This window comes from Triticum urartu, chromosome 3 (genome assembly GCF_003073215.2).
Source record: "Triticum urartu cultivar G1812 chromosome 3, Tu2.1, whole genome shotgun sequence".
Taxonomy (NCBI): domain Eukaryota; kingdom Viridiplantae; phylum Streptophyta; class Magnoliopsida; order Poales; family Poaceae; genus Triticum; species Triticum urartu.
The window spans coordinates 309,847,790-309,873,376 of NC_053024.1; positions in this window are offsets into that span (position 1 = coordinate 309,847,790).

The following is a 25,587-nucleotide window of genomic DNA, read 5'->3' on the forward strand; positions in this document are numbered from 1 at the left end:
GTGTCGTCCCTCTCCATTTCCTCCGGTGGAGTCGATCCCCACCACGTCCTCCAGCCATGGATGCCGGTATTGCCCCCGTTCCCGTTCTCTCTTTGCCTAGATCTTGCATCTAGTTTTTAGGGGCAATAGGCATTGTTCTTCTCGTCTTTTGGCTAAGGCGAGGCTTGAGTAGGATGGAGATGGCTTCTAGGCCCTGTGGATTGAAGTTTGGTAGGTTTGTTTTTGAATTTGGCATCTCCGGTAGTGCCGGATCTGTCCACGGCAGTAGGGAACCGCCGTTCCCCATTTGGCGCGGTACTACGACCCTCCTCGAGCGGTACTACCGCGCAAGCGGTACTGCCGTTGTTGGGTCGCGGTACTACCGCTGGATGCCCAGTTCCATCGTTTCCTACCAAGTTTTGATTCATGTTGTTTTGTTTGGTGGCTTATGCTCTTTTCTTTTGTGTTGTTTCTTCTGCTCGTGTGTTTGGTTCTAGGTAGTGATCATCCCGAGCAGCAGGCCCGCCGTGTCAACCCCGGTCGTGCAATGTCAAAGGGCTACCGCACTTCTGAGTCAGAAGGTGGTTCCTCAAGTGTGCAACCGCCGCCAGCAGGCGCAACCTCAAGTGCTCCACCGCCACCTCAGCACATGAAGAGATCAGCAAGCAAGCCAAAGGGAAAGACTGTGTCTGAGATGACTGCCAAGGAATTTTGGGCAAAGCGTCGCCGCAACCCCTATGAGGAAGACCAAGATCCCACTTTGGTCAACCGCCCATTCTGGAACCGCTTTCAGTTTGCCATCTTCTTCGATGTATTCAAGGCTAAGAAGAATCACTTCATTGATGTCCGTTCCATCGACACCGATCCTATGGAAAAGGACCCCGAGTACTTTGGCAAAGCCCTTCAGATGTGCACTCAGTTGAACATTCTCAGAATCATGCAGTTCAACAAGGACTTTGATGCTGGTTTGATCTGGCAATTCTATGCCACTGTCCATCTTGGAACTGATGTAGAAAGGACTCCAACTTGGATGACGAATGGGAAGTTGCTCACTGTCAAGTGGAAGGCCTTCATGGAGTTACTTGGGGTGGAAGATCTCGAACTTGAGAATCCAGTCGGCTTCCGCCCTCACCGCAATGTCACCTCCACTCACAAGCAAGCCCTCTGGCCCTGTTCTGAGAAGTTTAACCCCAAGACTAAGAAGGTAACCTATGAGCTGTCTACCTATCTGGACATTCTTCCGCATCTTCCGAGAGACTCTTTTCCCTCGCATTGGGAATCTAGATATGGTACACTCCTATCTTGTGGACATGCTTCTCTTCTGCCAGCATGAGAAGGAAGCAAACACTGGAGAGTCCCTGGATATTTCTCATGTTATGTGGTCTGAACTTCTGTCTGCCATTTCTGAGCGCAAGTGCCCGATTTATGGTCCTTTCATCATGCTGCTCATTGAGAAGGCCTGGGCACATCACTATCCAAGGACTGCGCTGGAAACTGGAGAGTTGATTTCTCATGATATCAAGCATCTGAGGAAGAAGGACATTTGGGGTACCCAGGCCTCTCGTTCTGGTGGACCACCTTCTGAGGCTGACATGGAGATCGAGGACGAGGCTGAGGCTGACAAGGGTGAGGACTATGAGCCCTCTGGTGTGGAGCCCTCATGGGCTAAGAAGATTAAGCGCAAGATGAAGAAGCTCTTCTGCATGGAATCTCATGGCCAGTATATGTCTCATGTCTCTGAGAAGAAGGCCCACAGATGTCACAAGGAGCTCATGCGACAGTTGGGTGCCACTGTTAACAGCGGATCTGAGGAGAGGATCACTAACGAGGAGGAGTGGGTTCAGCAGCATTGCCCATGGACCGATTCATACGCCGAGCAGTTTCCGACCACGACGCGTGCAGACGATCCCGCTGAGATGTGATGTTCGAGCTTTGCTATCACCTGGAGCCATAGCAACGCTCTTTGCCCTTTTGGTGTCTCGATGCCAAGGGGAGAGTTTAGGGATTTGTGTTGTTGCCGTGTTGCGAGTGTGTCTTTGTGGTTTGTGGTGTCTTGTGTTTTCTCGTCATTTGCTTGGTTTGGTTTGGTGCCAGTGAGACCTAAGTTCTAGACATATGGTGTGAGACATATGCTACCTTATCTTTACCTTTATTATCTATGTCTATCTAGTTTTATGGTATCTTATGAGTTGCATGCTTATCCTGTTATATACCCTGCTCTCTTGTATTCCTTGCTTAGATTGTTGGACTATAAAATATAGGGGGAGTGTTGATCCTAATGTGTGTGTCTTGCATTCCAAAGGCACTACTAACTAGGTGCACACATTCAGGGGGAGCCCGTCTATATTTTGTAGTTCTATTTACATTTCATGACTCTATCCTTATGTAAATCCCTGGTTGTCATGTGAAAGTGCGTTATATCGACTAGAGGGGGGGTGAATAGGCGATTTTTATGAAAGTCTTCAAAACGTGAGAGTTATGAAGACAAACGGTGAAGATTATGCCTATTACTATGCAGCGGAAGTTAGATTACACTAGTCCAGCCATGGTCATGTATTCAATAGAGTGAAATCGCAGTGACAAACAGCTTCAGTGTAATAAGGATCAGGTAGGAAGAAGTTATGAAGCCAAACAGATCATACATTCATGTTGTGAAGACAAACGGTAAAGCAGGCATGTAATGGCTTCACAATGAATAACTGTAAGAAAAAGGAAGTGAAGATGAAACCAGTGACACGTTGAAGACAATGATTTGTTGGACCAGTTCCAGTTGCTGTGACAACTGTACGTCTGGTTGGAGCGGCTAGGTATTTAAACCAAAGGACACACAGTCCCGGACACCCAGTCAAGGACACTTAGTCCGAGACACCCAGTCCTCACCGTTTTCTCCTTGAGCTAAGGTCACACAGACCTCGCCCAATCACTCTGGTAAGTCTTCAAGGTAGACTCCCAAACCTTCACAGACTTCGTTCACTGGCAATCCACAATTTCTCTTGGATGCTCTGAACGCGACGCCTAACCGTCTGGATGCACAGTCCTCAAGTGTAATAAGTCTTCAAATCACACAGACACGAAGACTTAAGTGATGCCCAATTTACTCTGGCTCTGGGTGGTTAGGGCTTTTCTCCTCATTTTTCTTTCAAAGGCTTCGAGGTGGGTTGCTCTCAAACGACAAAAGCCGTGCACTGAAATCCGAGCAGCCAACCATTTAAGGTTGTGGGGGGGTGGACTATTTATAGCCACTTGGCAACCCGACCTGATCTGTCCGAAATGACCCTGGGTCACTAAGGAACTGACACGTGTACCAACGGTCGGATTTCGAACTCACACGGCAACTTTACTTGGGCTACAAGTAAAGCTGACTTGTCTGACTCTGGACAAGATTTTCTCTCATAGGCTTCGCTCGAAGACATATGATTTGAATTAGGCATCACTTCAGTCATTCTGACTGGTTCTCTTCGACCCCACATAACAGTACGGTGGTTCCTATGACACAACATGAATGAAATAAAACTACGAAGGATCTAGGTCTTCGAGTTCCAAAAGCTTCATAGGGAGTCTTCTCATGTCATTGTCTTCAATATGAATATCTTCATAAACCACCATTGTCTTCAATGTCTTCGTACATTTTTAGGGGTCATCTCTGGTAGTAAAACCGAATCAATGAGGGACTTCTACCTATGTTTTCCTGCAATTCTCACAAACACATTAGTCCCTCAACTAGGTTTGTCGTCAATACTCCAAAACCAAATAGGGGTGGCACTAGATATATTGTTGGCAGCAGAAGAAGAGAACTCTGACTCTTCAAGTGATGGTGTGCTGCGCATCACCGCTCTTCTTGGAGGCGTGGAGTCAAATTTGAAGTGCTCTGTGAAGCCATCCTCATGCAGTTCAGCTTCAGGGCACATCATGGTGAGGCCCTTCCAAGTGCGGCGACAGGTCTCGTGTGTGACAAATGCATTCTTGGTTGCCATATTTCTGATGCGATTGACGTCTTGCATGATGCTTCTCATCTGCCTCTTGAGCCAGTCGTGATGCCTATCTTGCTTTTGGTGAAGAGCCACAAGAAGCTCTCTGTCATTGAGTGCACGAGCGCGCTTCTTGGGTCTCTTTGCAGCTGTGCTGTTGGTGGCTTCAGTTGATGCAGGGGCACGTGTGGTGCCAGCCATTGGATACACTCGGGAGAGAGCTTCAACACCTTCAATATTTTGAGTGAAGCTCTGGTGTTCTGCATTCTGAAGACTTAGTGGTTGCTTGGCCGGCTCTGGATATATTGCTTCAGCAGATGTGTCCATCTGGCAAAAATATCCTATGATTGCGGGCTGAGGGTTGATAGGAGATTGCAGAGTGAAGCTTGATCAGCCTCATAACCCAAGGAGCATAAAACTTTAAGCCAAACAGTTCTGAAGCAGACGCTGCAAATTGACGGATGAAGAGATCCTGTGCATTGAAGCATTTGCCATGAAGAATGCAGAAGATGAGAAGTCTTCATTGCACCTTCAAGCTTGGCATGTGGAGAGTGCCCTTTGATGGGCCAGAGAGTTCGCCTTATGATGTGATAAATAGTCCTTGGCAGATACTCTAGGTCTTCAAGAAAGAACTCTTTGGGATATGTAGCATCTTGGGGTAATGGCTTCATCATACTGAGCATCTGACTCATGTTAGGTTCAGGCTTCTGAAAGATGCTCTCCACAGCTTCACTATGAAGTTGACAGCCAGATTCTTAGAGATCTCCGGGAGTGGGCAGACCAGTGAGCTCAATGATGTCAAAGGCTTTGGCTTCGTGATGAACGTTTCCTGTCATCCACTCCAGGACCCAAGTCTTCGGATCTCTGTTATACCCGCGGATGTGAAGTGTGGCATAGAATTGGAGCAGCAACTCTTCATTCCAATGCTCTTGGTCAGTGACGAATGGCAGCAATCCAACTTCTTTGAAGCAATACAGAGCTTCTTCCAGACAGGGCAGACCAGCTATAGCTTCAATGTCAAGACGCTTGTGGGGGAAGATGCGACCTTGATTGTATAGAATGCAGGAGTAATAGTTTCGCTGCGGATAGCTCCAGAACCGATCAGATGATATCCTTTCCCTTGAGTAGGGGTTCCTGGAGCTATTGAAGAATGTGTTGTCTGCTCTGAAGCCATTGATATTGAAGGATCCAGGTGCTGATGCAGGACCTGGGAACCTAGGCAATCTTGGGATTGGCTTCTGTACCTGAGGCCTGTGCTCAACATGATAGTCGAACTGGGGACCGGCAGCAGGTGCAGGAACAGAAGCAGTGGGATTAGTGGCTTCGCTGACTTCTGATGCTTTTGTTGGGGAGGGCTCCACATTAGCTTCAGCCATGACAGCATCAGTGGCTTCATTGGTGGTGGTGGTGGCAGCCTCAAGATTTTCAACCTCCACTTGACGAGCTGGAGGGTCGGTCACAATCACGTTCTCCTCGAGAACCGCTTCTTGGTGGGACAGGGGAGTAGCAGCTTGTGGGACTTCTTCTTCATCGGCTGATGCAGCCGGAATGTCTTCAGCAGTTTCAGCTTCAGACGCAGAGACTGGAGGCCTAGGTCCTTTGTGAAGCCTGCGCAACGCAGGCGACGCCTGTGTAGTTGGAGTTGGCTGGGCCTCAAAGTCTTCTTCCTCTTGTGGGCGATCAGCCCATGAAGCATCCTGAGCGATTGGCGTCAGAGGACCACCAATGCTGATGAGTTCGCTGTTCTTGAGCTGAGGAAGGACTGCACCATCTTCTACATGGTCATGTTGACCAATGTCTTCAGCAGCGATGGGATCAGCTGCTGGAAAGTCTTCAGCTTCATGAGCCTCTGTGAAAGCAGGCTCATGGATTGTCAGTTGGCGTTCAACGTCAGTACGAACCATGGAAATGGGTTCAACTATCAAAGGCTCTGTGGGAGCAGCCCGATCTTTCTTGGTCTTCCTCTTCTTCTTGGAGGGGGCAATAGGAGAGGCTTCAGGATGTTTCCTCTTCCTGGCTTTAGCCTCAGCAATCCTTGTCTTCTTGAGCTCTGAAGCGGTTGACCGGCTTTTTGGCTTCGAGCCAGTCATTCTAGTTGGGAAGACAATGGGATCTGCTTCTTGCCTTGGTGCGTCAGGTTCAGCCGTAGCGGGCTTCTTCATCTTCTTTGCTGCCATCCTGGGGTCTATGCCAGGACGCCCAAGGGCCTTGCGCTTCTCAGCCTCATTGTAGGCCTGCACACATTTGTCAGCCAGAACCTTCATGCACTCACGAGAACCTTGAGCTTCTGCACGTTTCTTGAGAAAGGCTTCCTTGAGCTCGTGCAGCATAATCTTGAAGTTCTTCACCTCTTGCACGCTGAGCTTGGCCATATGCTTCTTGAACTGAGCCTTTTCATAGTCAATCTTTTGCTTCAGTTCAATAATGCGCTGGGCGATAGCTAACTCTGAAGCAATGTCGCCATGGAAGGCGACACTGAGGCCAATGGGTAGTTGCAGATCTTTGAAGCTAATGTTTGGCGTGTCAAACCATTCATCAATGAAGTTGTGGATGATTGTTACATCAAAGAGAGGCAAATCATTGAAGATTTCTGCTTCTTCTTTGCTCTTGATGAGTTGCTCAAGAGCGTCATCTGCAAGATCTTCATCACTTGACAGATCAATGGCATCATTGCGCAGAATGGCAGCAGCTGTTAGCTCTTGGCTGGTGTGTGGCAGAGGCATCTTGACCTTCTGGGGCTTGGAGATGCATGATAAATCTTCGGACTGCACACTGTCTTCAAGAGGTGCAGTTGCCAGTGGCTTCGCCCGTGAGATTTTTGGTGAAGGGGCAGGCTTTGAAGCTTTAGGCTTCTTCAACTTCTTTGGCTTCAGCGCTGCAGGCGCTTCATCTAATTCAGCGTCAGCTGCAGGCTCATTCACTGCAGTCCCTTGAACAAGATATGGGTGATGAGGCCTTCAAGGTTGTAGAAAGGACCGACGACATTGGGTTCTGCATCTCGTGTGCCATCAGCCCTTGGAGCTGAGGGACCAGGGTTGAAGTCTAGTCCCAATGTCTTCTTATTTTGCTTCGCTGAGTTCTGGGCAAACTGGAAGTTGAGCTTGAACAGAATGTCATCACGACACCATAGTAGTGATAATGGGTGTGCATCAACAGGCTATGGCCCACGGACCATGCAGGGATAGAAGCCTTGTTCAATGCCTTCATCTCTGGACCTGGGTTGAAGATTCTTGTATAGGATGTCTCCCCACGTTCTCTTGATGGCATTTCTCTCAGCATATTCCTGGGTTACAAATCGGTATTTGAACCATTGTTCTGCCCAATATCTTCGAATCCATTGGATTCGGGTCTTGCGCTGATTGTAATCCTCTTCACGATCTGTCTTGTATAGTTCTGAGAGGTCATCTGGCAGATCTCTAGATGTTTCTCCATGACGCTTTCTGCCACCCTTCCTTGCTGATTTCTCTGAAGCCATGAACTTTAAACTGAAAGGCTTCAACACGTTCAAAGGCTTCAAAGATTTTCGCTTGCTGGACAAACAGGAACTTGCTTCAGGAGAATTTATATGATGCTATAAGAATTCTGCAAATGAATGCAGACTATGAGAACCAAGGGATTCTCCCACAGACATGTACCTGTGACAGCATTAAGGTGCGAGGGAAGGGGAAGAGGTCATATGCATTCTCAGAAGATTTTGAATATAAATCAGTTTAGAAGACATTAACCTCATCATGCGAAGACATTCACTCATAGATAAGGAGTTGGTTCCAGATTTGTACGAATCCAGAGATCAGTACAAGTGAGGAATCTAACTACTTTGTGAAGCATAAGTGAATATACTAGGCATGTTATGAGATGCAGTATGAGAGAGATCTAACTTGTGTGAATAGAAACTGCTTGTGGTAGAAAGTGACAAAGCCATAGGATCAACGGTGCCGTAAAAAGGAAGTTTTATTTACCACACTAAGAACTGCTAGATGGAGTGGAAGATGAGGCCGAGCAGTTCGATCTTCCGTGCCCTAACTTGGCGACGGAGGACACCTACGGTGACGGCGGAGAGGACGGTGTCTGCGGTCGGCGTGAAGACGGCGTCGGAGAGGTTGCGGCAGCGAAGCGCTTCGTCGCCAGCGTCGTCGAGGGCTAGCGGTGGCGCTAGGGTTCGTGCGAGAGTGGAAGAAGAGATAATGACCGCCGTGAAGTGTGTATTTATAGGTACAGGGGCGGCACTGCGTTATTACACAGGTGCCCCTGGCGATTCGCATCTGAGGAACACGTGGCCATCATGTAGAATTTTGGGGTTTGTTCCACGTCCCACGCACGCCTGGATTGTCGGGTGGTCGTTCCTACTTCTCCGGGTTTCATGTGGAGGAATGAGCATTGAAGGTGGACTTAAGGTTTGTCTTTGTATCTTCTGCTGACAAGGACGCAGATAAGACATTCGACAGTTTCAATAGAATGCATATGATTTGGAGAGATAGAGTTTGAGATAGATAGCATAGAGAGGTTAGGGTCCGATCACATTCACTTAGTTCAAAAGATTCAACAAGAAGACATAGCTATAAGTGAATGCTGTAGAGGACAGAACACTAGTATATATATATAATCAACATAGTGAAGATAATCATGAAGACATGTTGAGATTGAAGCCAAACCAAATGTGAAGACATAGCAAGGTAACGCCATGAGTGAAACACTTCAAAATAGAACATTTGGTGGTGGCGTTACCCACCGTATAGGAACTATTAGACCCAGACATGGCGCACAATTATCGTGGCGCTCCGAAGTCAAATTCCACATTAATGTATTCACACTTAGAATGTATGTCTTCATTGATTGAAGATATACTTTACTTCGTGTGTTGCACATCTAAGTCATCAGTATGCATAAGGGTTAGGATGTGTGCCTGATCACAGGACATTTGAGGATTCCAGGATATTTAGCTCACACCGTAACTTGCAAAATCTCTTCTCATCCAAGGGCTTGGTGAAGATATCTGCCAATTGCTCTTCAGTGTTGACGTGTATGATATCAATATCTTCCTTCACAACATGATCTCTGAGAAAGTGATGACGAATTTCAATGTGCTTTGTCTTCGAGTGCTGAACTGGGTTGTTGGCAATCTTGATGGCGCTTTCGTTGTCGCAGTAGAGTGGCACTTGCTTCAGATGAATGCCATAGTCTTTGAGCGTTTGCTTCATCCATAGAAAGCTGAGCGCAGCAAGATCCAGCAGCAATGTATTCAGATTCAGCAGTGGAGAGAGATACACAGTTCTGCTTTCTTTGAAGACCAACATACAAGTGATCGTCCCAGAAAGTGACATGTGCCTGATGTAGACTTGCGATCAACTTTGTCACTAGCATAATCAGCATCCGAGAATCCAACCAGATCAAACTCTGAGCCCTTTGGATACCATAATCCTAGAGTTGGGGTGTGAGCCAAATATCGAAGAATTCGCTTCACAGCTAAGTGATGCGACTCCTTTGGTGCCGCTTGAAATCGAGCACACATGCAAACACTAAGCATAATATCTGGCCTAGATGCACATAGATAAAGTAAAGAACCAATCATGGAGCGGTATACCTTTTGATCGAACTCTTTACCATTGTCGTCAGGACCCAGATGATGCTTGGCTGGCATTGGCATCGTGAAGCCTTTGTAGTCTTGCATACCGAACTTCTTCAGGCAATCTTTGAGATACTTCTCTTGAGATATAAAGATGCCGTTGCGTTGCTGTCGTATTTGAAGACCGAGAAAGAACTTCAGCTCTCCCATCATAGACATTTGATATTTCTCTTGCATCATATATCCAAACTCTTCACTGTACTTCTGATTGGTGCAGCCGAAGATAATGTCATCCACATATATTTGGCACACAAACAGTTCACCATCATATGTCTTTGTGAAGAGAGTGGGGTCGAGAGAACCAGGTATGAAGCCTTTGCTCTTTAGGAAGTATTTGAGTGTGTCATACCAGGCCCGAGGGGCTTGTTTGAGGCCATACAGTGCCTTGTTGAGCTTGTATACCATGTCAGGATGTTTTGGATCTTCAAAGCCAGGAGGTTGTGCAACATACACTTCTTCTTCAATCTTGCCATTGAGGAAGGCGCTCTTCACATCCATTTGATAAAGAAGTATGTTGTGATGATTTGCATAGGCCAGCAGTATGCGTATGGCTTCAAGTCTAGCCACAGGAGCAAATGTTTCATCGAAGTCAATGCCTTCCACTTGAGTATATCCTTGAGCAACGAGACGAGCTTTGTTTTTGACAACTTGACCATGCTCATCTTGCTTGTTGCGGTATATCCATTTAGTGCCTATTATGTTGTGCTTCCGAGGATTGGGACGCTTGATCAGTTCCCATACCTTATTCAGCTCAAACTGTTGAAGCTCGTCTTGCATAGCTTGAATCCATTCAGGTTCCATGAAGGCTTCTTCAAATTTCTTGGGTTCTGTTATTGAGACGAATGTGAAGTGCCCATAGAAATTTGCTAGCTGAGTTGCCCTTGAACGAGTGAGTGGACCGGGTGCATTGATGCTATCAATTATTCTTTCAATCTGCACTTCATTGGCAACGCGAGGATGTACAGGGCGAAGATTTTGCTCTTGCTGATCATTGTCGTTGTTAGAGGAATGTCTTCAGGCTGAGCATTGTCTTCATGTTGATCGGGTGCTGAGATGATAAGTTCTTCTTCAGGATGAGCTTTAGAAGGTATAATTTATCCAGTTCCCATTAGCTTGATTGATTCACTGGATGGAACTTCATCTAGCACATTTGGCAGTTGCTCTCTTTGTGAACCGTTGGTCTCATCGAACCGCACATCCACTGTTTCAACCACTTTGTAATGAAAGAGATTGAAGACTCTGTAGGAGTGCGAATCCTTTCCATATCCAAGCATAAAACCCTCATGTGCTTTTGGTGCAAACTTTGAGGTGTGATGTGGGTCCTTGATCCAGCACCTGGCGCCAAATACTCTGAAGTAACTGACATTTGGCTTCTTGCCAGTAAGGAGCTCATAAGATGTCTTGTTCAGAAGCTTGTGAAGATAAACACGATTGATTGTATGGCATGCAGTATCAATGGCTTCAGGCCAGAATTTTCTTGGAGTCTTGTATTCATCTAGCATCGTTCTGGCCATCTCAATGAGTGTTCTGTTCTTGCGTTCGACGACCCCATTCTGCTGTGGCGTGTACGGGGCTGAGAATTCATGTGTGATGCCCAAGGTATCAAGATATGTATCAAGGCCAGTGTTCTTGAATTCAGTGCCATTGTCACTTCTGATATGCTTTATCTTGGCGCCATAGTTGTTCATTGCTCGATTGGCGAAGCGTCTGAAGACATCCTGCACTTCAGTCTTGTAAAGGATTATGTGCACCCAAGTATATCTAGAATAATCATCAACAATGACAAAGCCATAGAGACAAGCAGTAGTAGTAAGAGTTGAGTAATGAGTGGGACCGAAAAGATCCATGTGAAGCAGTTCGAAGGGTCGAGTAGTGGTCATGATTGTCTTTGAGGGATGTTTGGCCCTCATCATCTTTCCTGCCTCACAGGCACCGCATAAGTGATCTTTCTTGAACTTGACGCCCTCGATGCCTATGACATGCTTCTTCTTTGCCAGGGTGTGGAGGTTCCTCATGCCAGCATGCCCAAGCCTCCGATGCTAGAGCCAGCATTCTGAAGCTTTTGCTAGAAGACATACGGCAAGATGTGGTCCTGCTGAGAAATCTACCACATACAAATCATCTTTTCGATACCCTTCAAATACTAGAGACTTGTCAGATTCCATTAGAACAAGGCAACAATATTTTCCAAATATTACGATCATGTTTAAATCGCAAAGCATTGAGACAGACATTAAGTTGAAGCCAAGGGATTCAACAAGCATGACTTTATCCATGTGTTGATCCCTTGAGATTGCAACTCTACCTAGACCCAATACCTTACTTTTACCAGTGTCAGCAAATGTGATGTGGCTCTTGTCGGATGGACGTAAGGTTGAGTCCATAAGAAGGCTTCTTTTGCCAGTCATGTGATTTGTACACCCACTATCAATAATCCATTCTGAAGACGCTGGTGTCGTACCCTACAGTGTAGTTAGGGGGATAGGCTTCACGAAGAGCATTGTGAAGCAAAAACATTTGACGAACCAGTGGGTTATGAAAGCTTAGATCCAGATTAGGACTAATAGGGAGAGTAGCAAGCGATTCAGGAACGAAGTACATAGCAAGACCATTCGGGCATTTGATCTTGCGCCCTACAAGATGTTTAAGGTCCCCAGCAATAGCGTCAGACGATTTTGGTTTTCTGCTGGAGACCTTTCCCTGCAAAAGAGAGTTAAGCTTTCTTAGCCACCCACATCTTCAAGGGTGGCTTAGAAGCAATAAGTCTAAGTGCAGCATCTAAGAACTTTGGCTTTGGAGCCCTAGCAAACAGTCTTGCAGGCGGACAATAGTACTCATAAGAATAAGCAGAATAGTTCTTGGTCTTATGAACATGGCGGTTTGATGAACCGCTCTCATATTCATATGCCTGAGTATGGTTTCCCTGCAAAACATTTGCGTTAGTGCGACTCAGGTGAGTCCTCTGTCTGTATGAAGCCTTTGGACCGTATGAAGCCTTTGGTCTGAGGTTTGTCTTCTTCACGTGAGGTGTCATGATGACATTCATAGGAAGATTCTCCAGACACCCTTTCGAAACCCAGATCTTCTTCATAGGCAGTCCATTCCTGCAGTTAGTACCAATGTACCTGGCAAACACTTCACCATTCTGATTCTTAAACAGTTTATAGTTTGCATCAAGGGATTCATCAATGATAATGGGGTTAGCACAAGTGAAGCCAGATAGATTGGATGGATCTGCTGAAGGTTCCTTTGCAGCAACCCACGTGGTTTTGGGGTACTGCTCAGGTTTCCAGTAAGAGCCATCAGCATTCATTTTCCTTACGAACCCAACACCCTCTTTCCTCGGGTTTCGGTTCAGAATCTGCTTTTTGAGGACATCACATAGTGTCTGATGCCCTTTAAGACTTTTGTACATCCCTGTTTCAAGCAATGTCTTCAACCTAGCATTCTCATCAGCAATAGCAGTGGTATCCTCAGCAGAGAGGTTAGTTACCACATCAACAGTTGAAGATATTGCAACAGTAGTAGCAGTAGAACATTCAACAACAGAAGTAGCATTATCATGCTCAATGCATTTAAGACATGGTGGTTCAAATCCTTCCTGAGCGGAACTGGTCTGTTTGGCGCGAAGTGACTCGTTTTCCTTTTGAAGATCTTCATGAGCCGCTTCTCAATTTCTCAAGATCTTGCTTCCTTTGAAGATAATCATAGGAAAGCTTTTCATGAGTTGTTGAGAGAGTTTCATGACGACTTTCAAGTTCCTCATACTTAACGTGAAGATTTTTTATGTCTTCAATTAAGGATTCAGATCGAGTCATTTCAGCACCTAACAGATCATCGCTTCTGTCTAACAGTTTTTGAATATGTTCCATAGCTTTCTGTTGTTCAGTTGCAATTTTAGCAAGTGTTTTGTAGCTGGGTTTTGAACCATAATTAGAGTCATCGTCACTAGATGTTTGATAGTGAGTAGTGCGTGTGTTTACCTTGGCACCGCGTGCCATGAAGCAGTAGGTAGAAGCGGAGTAGTCCTTGTCATTTGCATCGGTGTCGGTGATGAAGTCATTGTCTTCAGTGTTGAAGATGGACTTGGCAACGTATGCTGTAGCCAGACTTGCGACGCTTGAATCGGACTCCTCCTCAGACTCCACCTCCACCTCCTCAGAAGCGGACTCCTCCTCTGAATCCATTTCCTTGCCAACAAACGCACGTGCCTTGCCAGATGAGCTCTTCTTGTGTGATGAAGACTTTGAGGAAGAATTGGAAGAAGACTTTGAGTATTTCTTCTTCTTCTTGTCGTCGGAGTCATATTCCTTGCTCTTCTTCTTCTTCTTTTTGTTCTCATTGTCCCACTGTGGACACTCAGAGATGAAGTGGCCAGGTTTCTTGCACTTGTGGCATGTTTTCTTCTTGTAGTCATGAGCAGAAGCTTCATCATTCCTTGAGCTTGATCGGGAAGACTTACTGAAACCTTTCTTCTTGGTGAATTTTTGGAACTTCTTCACAAGCATAGCAAGTTCCCTTCCAATGTCTTCAGGATCATCCGAACTGCTGTCAGATTCTTCTTCAGATGAGGAGACAGCTTTTGCCTTCAAGGCACGAGTTCGCCCATAGTTTGGACCGTAGATATCTCTTTTCTCAGAAAGCTGAAACTCATGTGTGTTGAGCCTCTCAAGTATATCAGACGGATCGAGTGTCTTGAAATCAGGACGTTCTTGAATCATCAGGGCTAGGGTGTCAAACGAACTATCACGTGATCTCAGTAGTGTCTTGACGACTTCATGTTTGGTGATCTCAGTAGTGCTGAGGGATTGAAGCTCATTTGTGATGTTAGTGAGTCGGTAAAATGTGAGCTGGACATTCTCATTGTCATTTCGCTTGAAGCGGTTGAAGAGGTTGCGAAGGACACTGATTCTCTGATCTTTCTGGGTTGAGATGCCTTCATTGACCTTGGAGAGCCAGTCCCAGACCAGCTTAGATGTTTCCAAAGCACTCACACGGCCATACTGTCCTTTGGTCAGATGACCACAGATGATATTCTTGGCAGTAGAGTCCAGTTGAACGAACTTCTTGACATCAGCAGCAGTGACACCTTCTCCAGCCTTGGGAACGCCGTTCTTGACGACATACCATAGGTCGACGTTAATGGCTTCAAGATGCATGCGCATCTTATTCTTCCAGTAGGGATATTCAGTTCCATCGAAGACGGGGCACACAGCAGAGGCTTTAATTATCCCTACAGTCGACATAGCTAAAACTACAGGTGGTTAAACCGAATCACACAGAACAAGGGAGCACCTTGCTCTGATACCAACTGAAAGTGCATTATATCGACTAGAGGGGGGGGGGGTGAATAGGCGATTTTTATGGAAGTCTTCAAAACGTGGAAGTTATGAAGACAAACGATAGAAATAAACCTATTACCCTGCAGCGAAAGGTAGACTACACTAGGCAAGCCGTAGTCAAGTATTCAATAGAGTGAAAGCACAATGACTAATAGAAGCAATGTAGTAAGGATTAGGTAGGAAGATATTGTGAAGCCACACAGAACACGCAGTCACTCAGTGAAGACAAAAGATAGTGCGAACATACAATGACTTCACAAGGAGTAACAGTAAGTAAAGGGAAGGGAAGATGAAACCAGTGACTCGCTGAAGACAATGATTTGTTGGACCAGTTCCAGTTGCTGTGACAACTGTATGTCTGGTTAGGGCGGCTAGGTATTTAAACCTTAGGACACACAGTCCCGGACACCCAGTCCTGAACACACAGCTCAGGACACCCAGTCCTCACCGTATTCCCCTTGAGCTAAGGTCACACAGACCTCGCCCAATCACTCTGGTAAGTCTTCAAGATAGAATCCCAAACCTTCACAGACTTCATTCACCGGCAATCCATAGTGTCTCTTGGATGCTCAGAACGCGACGCCTAACCGGCTGGAGGATGCACAGTCGTCAAGTGTAATAAGTCTACAGATCACACAGACAAGAAGACTTAAGTGATGCCTAATTCTCTTTGGCTCTGGGTGGTTAGGGCTTTATCCTCGCAAGGAATTCTCTCTCAAAGGCTTCGAGGTGGGTTGCTCTCAAACGACAAAAGCCGTACTCTGAATCTGAGCAGCCAACCGTTTATGGTTGTAGGGGGTGGGCTATTTATAGCCACTTGGCAACCCGACCTGATTTGTCCGAAATGACCCTGGGTCACTAAGGAACTGACACGTGTTCCAACGGTCAGATTTCAAACTCACACGGCAACTTTACTTGGGCTTCAAGCAAAGCTGACTTGCCCGACTCTGGACAAGATTCGCTCTCAAAGTCTTCACTCGAAGACATAGGTTTTGTTTAAGCATCACTTCAGTCATTCTGACTGGTTCTCTTGGACCCCACTTAACAGTACGGATGTTCCTATGACTCAACACAGAAGAAAGAGAACTACGAAAGATCTAAGTCTTCGAGCTCCATAGGCTTCATGTGGTGTCTTCTCTTGTCATATTCTTCAATGTGAATATCTTCATATACCACCTTTGACTTCAATGTATTCATACATTTTTAGGGGTCATCTCTGGTAGGAAAACCGACTCAATGAGGGACTTCTACCTGTGTTATCCTGCAATTCTCACAAACACATTAGTCCCTCAACTAGGTTTGTCGTCAATACTCCAAAACCAACTAGGGGTGGCACTAGATGCACTTACAATCTTCCCCTTTTTGGTGATTGATGACAAACTAGTTGAAGTTTTCAACGGGGAATATAATCTGTGAAATTGTAAAGGATAAGGAATTGTCTTCATAAGTTGCAAGGGCTCCCCCTGAAGATGTGCATATAAGTAATTTTCTTTTGGAATGCAAATGCACATGGCAGGTTGTACTTGTGGAGATCCACTTCAACTTATGATGACAATCCACTATGCATGTGAAAGTATATGAAGATAATGACATGCATAATGGAAAATGGACATCTGCAGAATGATCTAAGTGCGGAATTTATCGTTGCAACACAAGGTGGCAGATAAGTAGCAGACGACCATCGAGTTTAAGTGTTACAACTCAAAGAACCAAATGTAGCAAAACGAGAGTTGTAAGCACGAAGCAAAATATAAAGCACCCGCCCATATGGACCCGCTTGAAGACTATCAACCTCATATGCTTCTCCCCCTTTTGTCAGTAAGGACCAAAAAGGTTTGAAGACATAGAGCATCTACTCGATCCCATGAGGAGTAGGTGAAGCAGTAGGGTCGTTGGTGGTGTTTGGCGGTGCTGAAGAGCTTGGAGTAGAGTCGAAGCATGCTGAAGGAGGTGGCGGTGAAGTAGCATCGTCTTCATCCTCGATCACTCTGGCATTCACAGTTGCAGCAGAGGAAGAGAACTCAGAGTCTTCAAGGGATGGAGTTCGTCGCAGCACTGCCCTTCGAGGAGGTGTGGAGTCAAACTTGAATCACTCAGTGAAGCCATCCTCTTGAAGATCATCTTCAGAACACATCAGCGTTAGCCCTTTCCATGTGCGGCGAGAGGTTTCATGGGCAACAAAAGCATTCTTGGTGGCAAGATTGCGAATGCGATTAACATCCACCAAGAGGCTTTGCATCTGACGCTTCAGCCAGTCATGATGCCTATCATGTTTCTGATGAAGAGCCACAAGAAGCTCTCGGTCGTTGAGAACACGAGTGCGCTTCTTGGGTCGTGGAGCAGTTGTATTGTCAGTGGCTTCAGTGAGAGCAGGATGCGATGCACGTATAGTGCCAGCCAAAGGATACACACGAGTTATGGCTTCCACGCCTTCAACATTCTGAGTGAAACTTTGATGCTCTGCATTCTGAAGACTGAGAGGTTCCTTGGCAGGCTCAGGATAGATGGCTTCAATCGACATATCCACATCAGGCAGAAAAATCCGATGATTGCGAGCAGATGGCTGATATGAGATAGTGGAGTGAAGTTTGATCAGCTGCATGACCCATGGGGCGTAGAACTTCAAGCCAAACAGATCAGATCCTGATGCAGCAAGTTGGCGAATGAAGAAGTCCTGTGCATTGAAGCATTTTCCATGAAGAATATGTTGGGGAACGTTGCAGAAAACAAAAAATTTCCTACTTGTTTCACCAAGATCATCTAGGAGTTCATCTAGCAACGAGTGATCGGATTGCATCTACATACCTTTGTAGATCACGCGCGGAAGCGTTCAAAGAACGGGGATGAGGAAGGCGTACTCGACGTGATCCAAATCACCGATGACCAGCGCCGAACAGACGGCACCTCCGCGTTCAACACACGTACGGGACGGGAGACGTCTCCTCCTTCTTGATCCAGCAAGGGAGAAGGAGAGGTTGATGAAGATCCAGTAGCACGACGGCGTGGTGGTGGATGCAGGGCGTCACAGTAGCAGGGCTTCGCCTATACTACGAAAAGGAGACGTAACGGGGAGAGAGGGAGGCGCCAGGGGCTGGTGTGTGAAGTCCCTCCTCTCCCCCACTATATATAGGGGTGCCAAGGGGGGTGGTGCGCAGCCTAGGAGATCCAATCTCCTATGGCCGGCGGCCAAGGGGAGGTTTCCCTCCCCCCCAAGGCACCTAGGGGTGCCTTCCACCACTTGGACTCTTCCTTGGTGGAAACCCTAGGCGCATGGGCCTAGTGGGGCTGGTGCCCTTGGCCCATCTAGGCCAAAGCACACCCCCTACAACCCATGTGGCCCCCCGGGACAGGTGGCCCCACCCGGTGGGCCCCCGGGACCCCTCCGGTGGTCCCGGGACCCCTCCGGTGGTCCCGGTACAATATCGATAACCCCGAAACTTGTCCCGATGGCCGAAACAGCACTTCCTATATATAATTCTTTACCTCCGGACATTCCGGAACTCCTCGTGACGTCCGGGATCTCATCCGGGACTCCGAACAACATTCAGGTTACTGCATATACATATCTTCTCAACCCTAGCGTCACCGAACCTTAAGTGTGTAGACCCTACGGGTTTGGGAGACAAGCAGACATGACCGAGACGACTCTCCGGTCAATAACCAACAGCGGGATCTGGATACCCATGTTGGCTCCCACATGCTCCACGATGATCTCATCGGATGAACCACGATGTCGAGGATTCAATCAACCCCGTATGCAATTCCCTTTGTCAATCGATATGTTACTTGCCCGAGATTCGATCGTCGGTATCCCAATACCTCGTTCAATCTCGTTACCGGCAAGTCACTTTACTCGTACCGTAATGCATGATCCCGTGACCAGACACTTGGTCACTTTGAGCTCATTATGACGATGCATTACCGAGTGGGCCCAGTGATACCTCTTCGTCATACGGAGTGACAAATCCCAGTCTTGATCCATGTCAACCCAACAGACACTTTCGGAGATACCCGTAGTATACCTTTATAGTCACCCAGTTACGTTGTGACATTTGGCATACCCAAAGCACTCCTACGGTATCCGGGAGTTACACGATCTCATGGTCTAAGGAAAAGATACTTTGACATTGGAAAACTCTAGCAAACGAACTATACGATCTTGTGCTATGTTTAGGATTGGGTCTTGTCCATCACATCATTCTCCTAATGATGTGATCTCGTTATCAATGACATCCAATGTCCATAGTCAGGAAACCATGACTATCTGTTGATCAACGAGCTAGTCAACTAGAGGCTTACTAGGGACATGTTGGTGTCTGTTATTCACACATGTATTACGATTTCCGGATAACATAATTATAGCATGAATAAAGACAATTATCATGAACAAGGAAATATAATAATAATGCTTTTATTATTGCCTCTAGGGCATATTTCCAACAGTCTCCCACTTGCACTAGAGTCAATAATCTAGTTACATTGTGATGAATCGAACACCCATGGAATTCTGGTGTTGATCATGTTTTGCTCTAGGGAGAGGTTTAGTCAACGGATCTGCTACATTCAGGTCCGTATGTACTTTACAAATCTCTATGTCTCCATCTTGAACATTTTCACGGATGGAGTTGAAGCGACGCTTGATGTGCCTTGTCTTCTTGTGAAACCTGGGCTCCTTGGCAAGAGCAATGGCTCCAGTGTTGTCACAGAAGAGCTTGATCGGCTCCGACGCATTGGGTATGACTCCTAGGTCGGTGATGAACTCCTTCACCCATATTGCTTCATGTGCTGCCTCCGAGGCTGCCATGTACTCCGCTTCACATGTAGATCCCGCCACGACGCTTTGCTTGCAACTGCACCAGCTTACTGCCCCACCATTCAAAATATACACGTATCCGGTTTGTGACTTAGAGTCATCCAGATCTGTGTCGAAGCTAGCGTCGACGTAACCCTTTACGACGAGCTCTTCGTCACCTCCATAAACGAGAAACATTTCCTTAGTCCTTTTCAGGTACTTCAGGATATTCTTGACCGCTGTCCAGTGTTCCTTGCCGGGATTACTTTGGTACCTTCCTACCAAACTTACGGCAAGGTTTACATCAGGTCTGGTACACAGCATGGCATACATAATAGACCCTATGGCCGAGGCATAGGGGATGACACTCATCTCTTCTATTTCTTCTGCCGTGGTCGGACATTGAGCTGAGCTCAATTTCACACCTTGTAACACAGGTAAGAACCCCTTCTTAGAATGATCCATATTGAACTTCTTCAATATCTTATCAAGGTATGTACTTTGTGAAAGACCTATGAGGCGTCTCGATATATCTCTATAGATTTTGATGCCTAATATATAAGCAGCTTCTCCAAGGTCCTTCATTGAAAAACTCTTATTCAAGTAGGCCTTGATGCTGTCCAAGAGTTCTATATCATTTCCCATCAATAGTATGTCATCTACATATAATATGAGAAATGCTACAGAGCTCCCACTCACTTTCTTGTAAACGCAGGCTTCTCCATAAGTCTGCGTGAACCCAAACGCTTTGATCATCTCATCAAAGCGAATGTTCCAACTCCGAGATGCTTGCACCAGCCCATAAATCGAGTGTTGGAGCTTGCACACCTTGTCAGCATTCTTAGGATCGACAAAACCTTCCGGCTGCATCATATACAATTCTTCCTTAAGGAAACCATTAAGGAATGCCGTTTTGACGTCCATTTGCCATATTTCATAATCGTAGAATGCGGCAATTGCTAACATGATTCGGACGGACTTTAGCTTCGCTACCGGTGAGAAAGTCTCATCGTAGTCAACCCCTTGAACTTGTCGATAACCCTTAGCGACAAGTCGAGCTTTATAGATGGTCACATTACCATCCGCGTCTGTCTTCTTCTTAAAGATCCATTTATTTTCTATGGCTCGCCGCTCAACGGGCAAGTCAGTCAAAGTCCATACTTCGTTTTCATACATGGATCCTATCTCGGATTTCATGGCTTCTAGCCATTTGTCGGAATCCGGGCCCGCCATCGCTTCTTCATAGTTCGAAGGTTCACCGTTGTCTAACAACATGATTTCCAAGACAGGGTTGCCGTACCACTCTGGTGCGGAACGTGTCCTTGTGGACCTTCGAATTTCAGTAGGAGCTTGATCAGAAGTATCTTGATCATTATCATTTATTTCCTCTCTAGTCGGTGCAGGCACCTCAGGAACATTTTCTTGAGTTGCGCCATTTTCCGGTTCAAGAGGTAATACTTCATCAAGCTCTACTTTCCTCCCACTTACTTCTTTCGAGAGAAACTCTTTCTCTAGAAAGGACCCATTCTTGGCAACAAAGATCTTGCCTTCGGATCTGAGGTAGAAGGTGTACCCAATAGTTTCTTTTGGGTACCCTATAAAGACGCATTTTTCCGACTTGGGTTCGAGCTTCTCAGGTTGAAGTTTCTTGACATAAGCATCGCATCCCCAAACTTTTAGAAACGACAGCTTAGGTTTCTTCCCAAACCATAATTCATACGGTGTCGTCTCAACGGATTTCGACGGAGCCCTATTTAAAGTGAATGCGGCAGTCTCTAAAGCATAGCCCCAAAAAGATAGCGGTAAATCGGTAAGAGACATCATAGATCGCACCATATCTAATAGAGTGCGATTACGACGTTCGGACACACCGTTACGCTGAGGTGTTCCAGGCAGCGTGAGTTGTGAAACTATTCCACATTTTCTTAAGTGTGTGCCAAACTCATGACTCAAGTATTCTCCTCCACGATCTGATCGTAGAAACTTGATTTTCCTATCACGTTGATTTTCAACCTCACTCTGAAATTCCTTGAACTTTTCAAAGGTTTCATACTTGTGTTTCATTAAGTAGATATACCCATACCTACTTAAATCATCAGTGAGGGTGAGAACATAACGATAGCCACCGCGAGCCTCAACACTCATTGGACCACACACATCAGTATGTATGATTTCCAATAAGTCGGTTGCTCGCTCCATTGTTCCTGAGAACGGAGTCTTGGTCATTTTACCCATAAGGCATGGTTCGCACGTGTCAAATGATTCATAATCAAGAGACTCTAAAAGTCCATCTGCATGGAGCTTCTTCATGCGTTTGACACCTATGTGACCAAGCCGGCAGTGCCACAAGTATGTGGGACTATCATTATCAACCTTACTTCTTTTGGTACTCACATTATGAACATGTGTAGCATCACGTTCGAGATTCATAAAGAATAAACCATTTACCATAGGAGCATGACCATAAAACATATCTCTCATAAAAATGGAACAACCATTATTCTCAGATTTAAATGAGTAGCCATCTCGAATTAAACGAGATCCCGATACAATGTTCATGCTCAAAGCTGGCACTAAATAACAATTATTAAGGTTTAAAACTAATCCCGAAGGGAGATGCAGAGGCAGCGTGCCGACGGCGATCACATTGACCTTGGAACCATTCCCGACGCGCATCGTCACCTCGTCCTTTGCCAGTTTCCGCTTATTCCGCAGCCCCTGCTTTGAGTTACAAATGTGAGCAACTGCACCGGTATCAAATACCCAGGAGCTACTACGGACACTAGTAAGGTACACATCAATTACATGTATATCACATATACCTTTTGTTTTGCCGGCCTTCTTGTCTGCTAAGTACTTAGGGCAGCTCCGCTTCCAGTGACCGCTTCCCTTGCAATAAAAGCACTCAGTCTCGGGCTTGGGTCCATTCTTTGGCTTCTTCCCGGCAGCTTGCTTGCCAGGCGCGGCAACCTCCTTGCCGTCCTTCTTGAAGTTCTTTTTACCCTTGCCTTTCTTGAACTTAGTGGTTTTATTGACCATCAACACTTGATGTTCCTTCTTGACTTCTACCTCCGCTGATTTCAGCATTGAGAACAACTCAGGGATGGTCTTTTGCATCCCCTGCATGTTGAAGTTCATCACGAAGCTCTTGTAGCTTGGTGGAAGCGACTGGAGGATTCTGTCATTGACCGCATCATCCGGGAGATTAACTCCCAGCTGAGACAAGCGGTTATGCAACCCAGACATAGTGAGTATGTGCTCACTGACAGAACTATTTTCCTCCATCTTACAGCTGAAGAACTTATCGGAGACTTCATATCTCTCGATCCGGGCATGAGCTTGAAAAACCATTTTCAGCTCTTCGAACATCTCGTATGCTCCATGTCTCTCAAAACGTTTTTGGAGCCCTGGCTCTAAGCTGTAAAGCATGCCGCACTGAACGAGGGAGTAGTCGTCAACACGTGTCTGCCAAGCATTCATAACGTCTTGGTTCTGTGGGACGGGAGGATCACCTAGCGTTGCTTGTAGGACATAATCTTTCTTGGCAGCTATGAGGATGATCCTCAGGTTCCGGACCTAGTCCGTATAGTTGCTGCCATCGTCTTTCAGCTTGGTTTTCTCTAGGAACGCGTTGAAGTTGAGGACTACGTTGGCCATTTGATCTACAAGACATATTGCAAAGATTTTAGACTAAGTTCATGATAATTAAGTTCATCTAATCAAATTATTAATGAACTCCCACTTAGATTAGACATCCCTCTAGTTATCTAAGTATTACATGATCCGAGTTGACTAGACCATGTCCGATCATCACGTGAGACGGACTAGTCAACGTCGGTGAACATCTTCATGTTGATCGTATCTTCTATACGACTCATGCTCGACCTTTCGGTCTTCTGTGTTCCGAGGCCATGTCTGTACATGCTAGGCTCGTCAAGTCAACCTAAGTGTTTGCATGTGTAAATCTGTCTTACACCCGTTGTATGTGAACGTCTGAATAAAACACCCGATCATCACGTGGTGTTTTGAAACAGCGAACTGTCGCAACGGTGCACAGTTAGGGGGAACACTTCTTGAAATTATTATGAGGGATCATCTTATTTACTACCGTCGTTCTAAGTAAACAAGATGCAAAACATGATAAACATCACACGAAACCAAATAATAAACGTGACATGATATGGCCAATATCACATAGCTCCATTGATCTCCATCTTGGGGCTCCATGATCATCTTGTCACCGGCTTGACACCATGATCTCCATCATCATGATCTCCATCATCGTGTCTCCATGAAGTTGCTCGCCAACTATTACTTCTACTACTATGGCTAACGCGTTTAGCAATAAAGTAAAGTAATTTACATGGCGTTTCTCAATGACACGCAGGTCATATAAAAGAATAAAGACAACTCCTATGGCTCCTGCCGGTTGTCATACTCATCGACATGCAAGTCGTGATTCCTATTACAATAGCATGAACATCTCATACATCACATATAGATCATTCATCATCCATCACAACTTTGGCCATATCATATCACAAACCACTTGCTGCAAAAACAAGTTAGACGTCCTCTAATTGTTGTTGCAAGTTTTTACGTGGCTGAATTAGGGTTCTAGCAAGAACGACTTCTTACCTATGTTAAAGCCACAACGTGATTTGTCAACTTCTATTTACCCTTCATAAGGACCCTGTTCATTGAATCCGCTCCAACTAAAGTGGGAGAGACAGACACCCGCCAGCCACCTTATGCAACTAGTGCATGTTAGTCGGTGGAACCGGTCTCACGTAAGCGTACGTGTAAGGTTGGTCCGGGCCGCTTCATCCCACAATACTGCTGAAGCAAGAAAAGACTAGTAACGGCAATCAAGTTGACAAATCTACGCCCACAACAAATTGTGTTCTACTCGCGCAAGAAGAACTACGCATAGACCTAGCTCATGATGCCACTGTTGGGGAACGTTGCAGAAAACAAAAATTTTCCTACTCGTTTCACCAAGATCATCTAGGAGTTCATCTAGCAATGAGTGATCGGATTGCATCTACATACCTTTGTAGATCACGCGCGGAAGCGTTCAAAGAATGGGGATGAGGAAGGCGTACTCGACGTGATCCAAATCACCGATGACCAGCGCCGAACGGACGGCACCTCCGCGTTCAACACACGTACGGGATGGGAGACGTCTCCTCCTTCTTGATCCAGCAAGGGAGAAGGAGAGGTTGATGAAGATCCAGCAGCACGATGGCGTGGTGGTGGATGCAGGGCGTCACAGTAGCAGGGCTTCGCCTATACTACGAAAAGGAGACGTAACGGGGAGAGAGAGAGGCGCCAGGGGCTGGTGTGTGAAGTCCCTCCTCTCCCCCACTATATATAGGGGTGCCAAGGGGGGTGGTGCGCAGCCTAGGAGATCCAATCTCCTATGGCCGGCGGCCAAGGGGAGGTTTCCCTCCCCCCCAAGGCACCTAGGGGTGCCTTCCACCACTTGGACTCTTCCTTGGTGGAAACCCTAGGCGCATGGGCCTAGTGGGGCTGGTGCCCTTGGCCCATCTAGGCCAAGGCGCACCCCCTACAGCCCATGTGGGCCCCCGGGACCCCTCCGGTGGTCCCGGTACAATACCGATAACCCCGAAACTTGTCCCGATGGCCGAAACAGCACTTCCTATATATAATTCTTTACCTCCGGACATTCCGGAACTCCTCGTGACGTCCGGGATCTCATCCGGGACTCCGAACAACATTCAGGTTACTGCATATACATATCTTCTCAACCCTAGCGTCACCGAACCTTAAGTGTGTAGACCCTACGGGTTCGGGAGACAAGCAGACATGACCGAGACGACTCTCCGGTCAATAACCAACAGCGGGATCTGGATACCCATG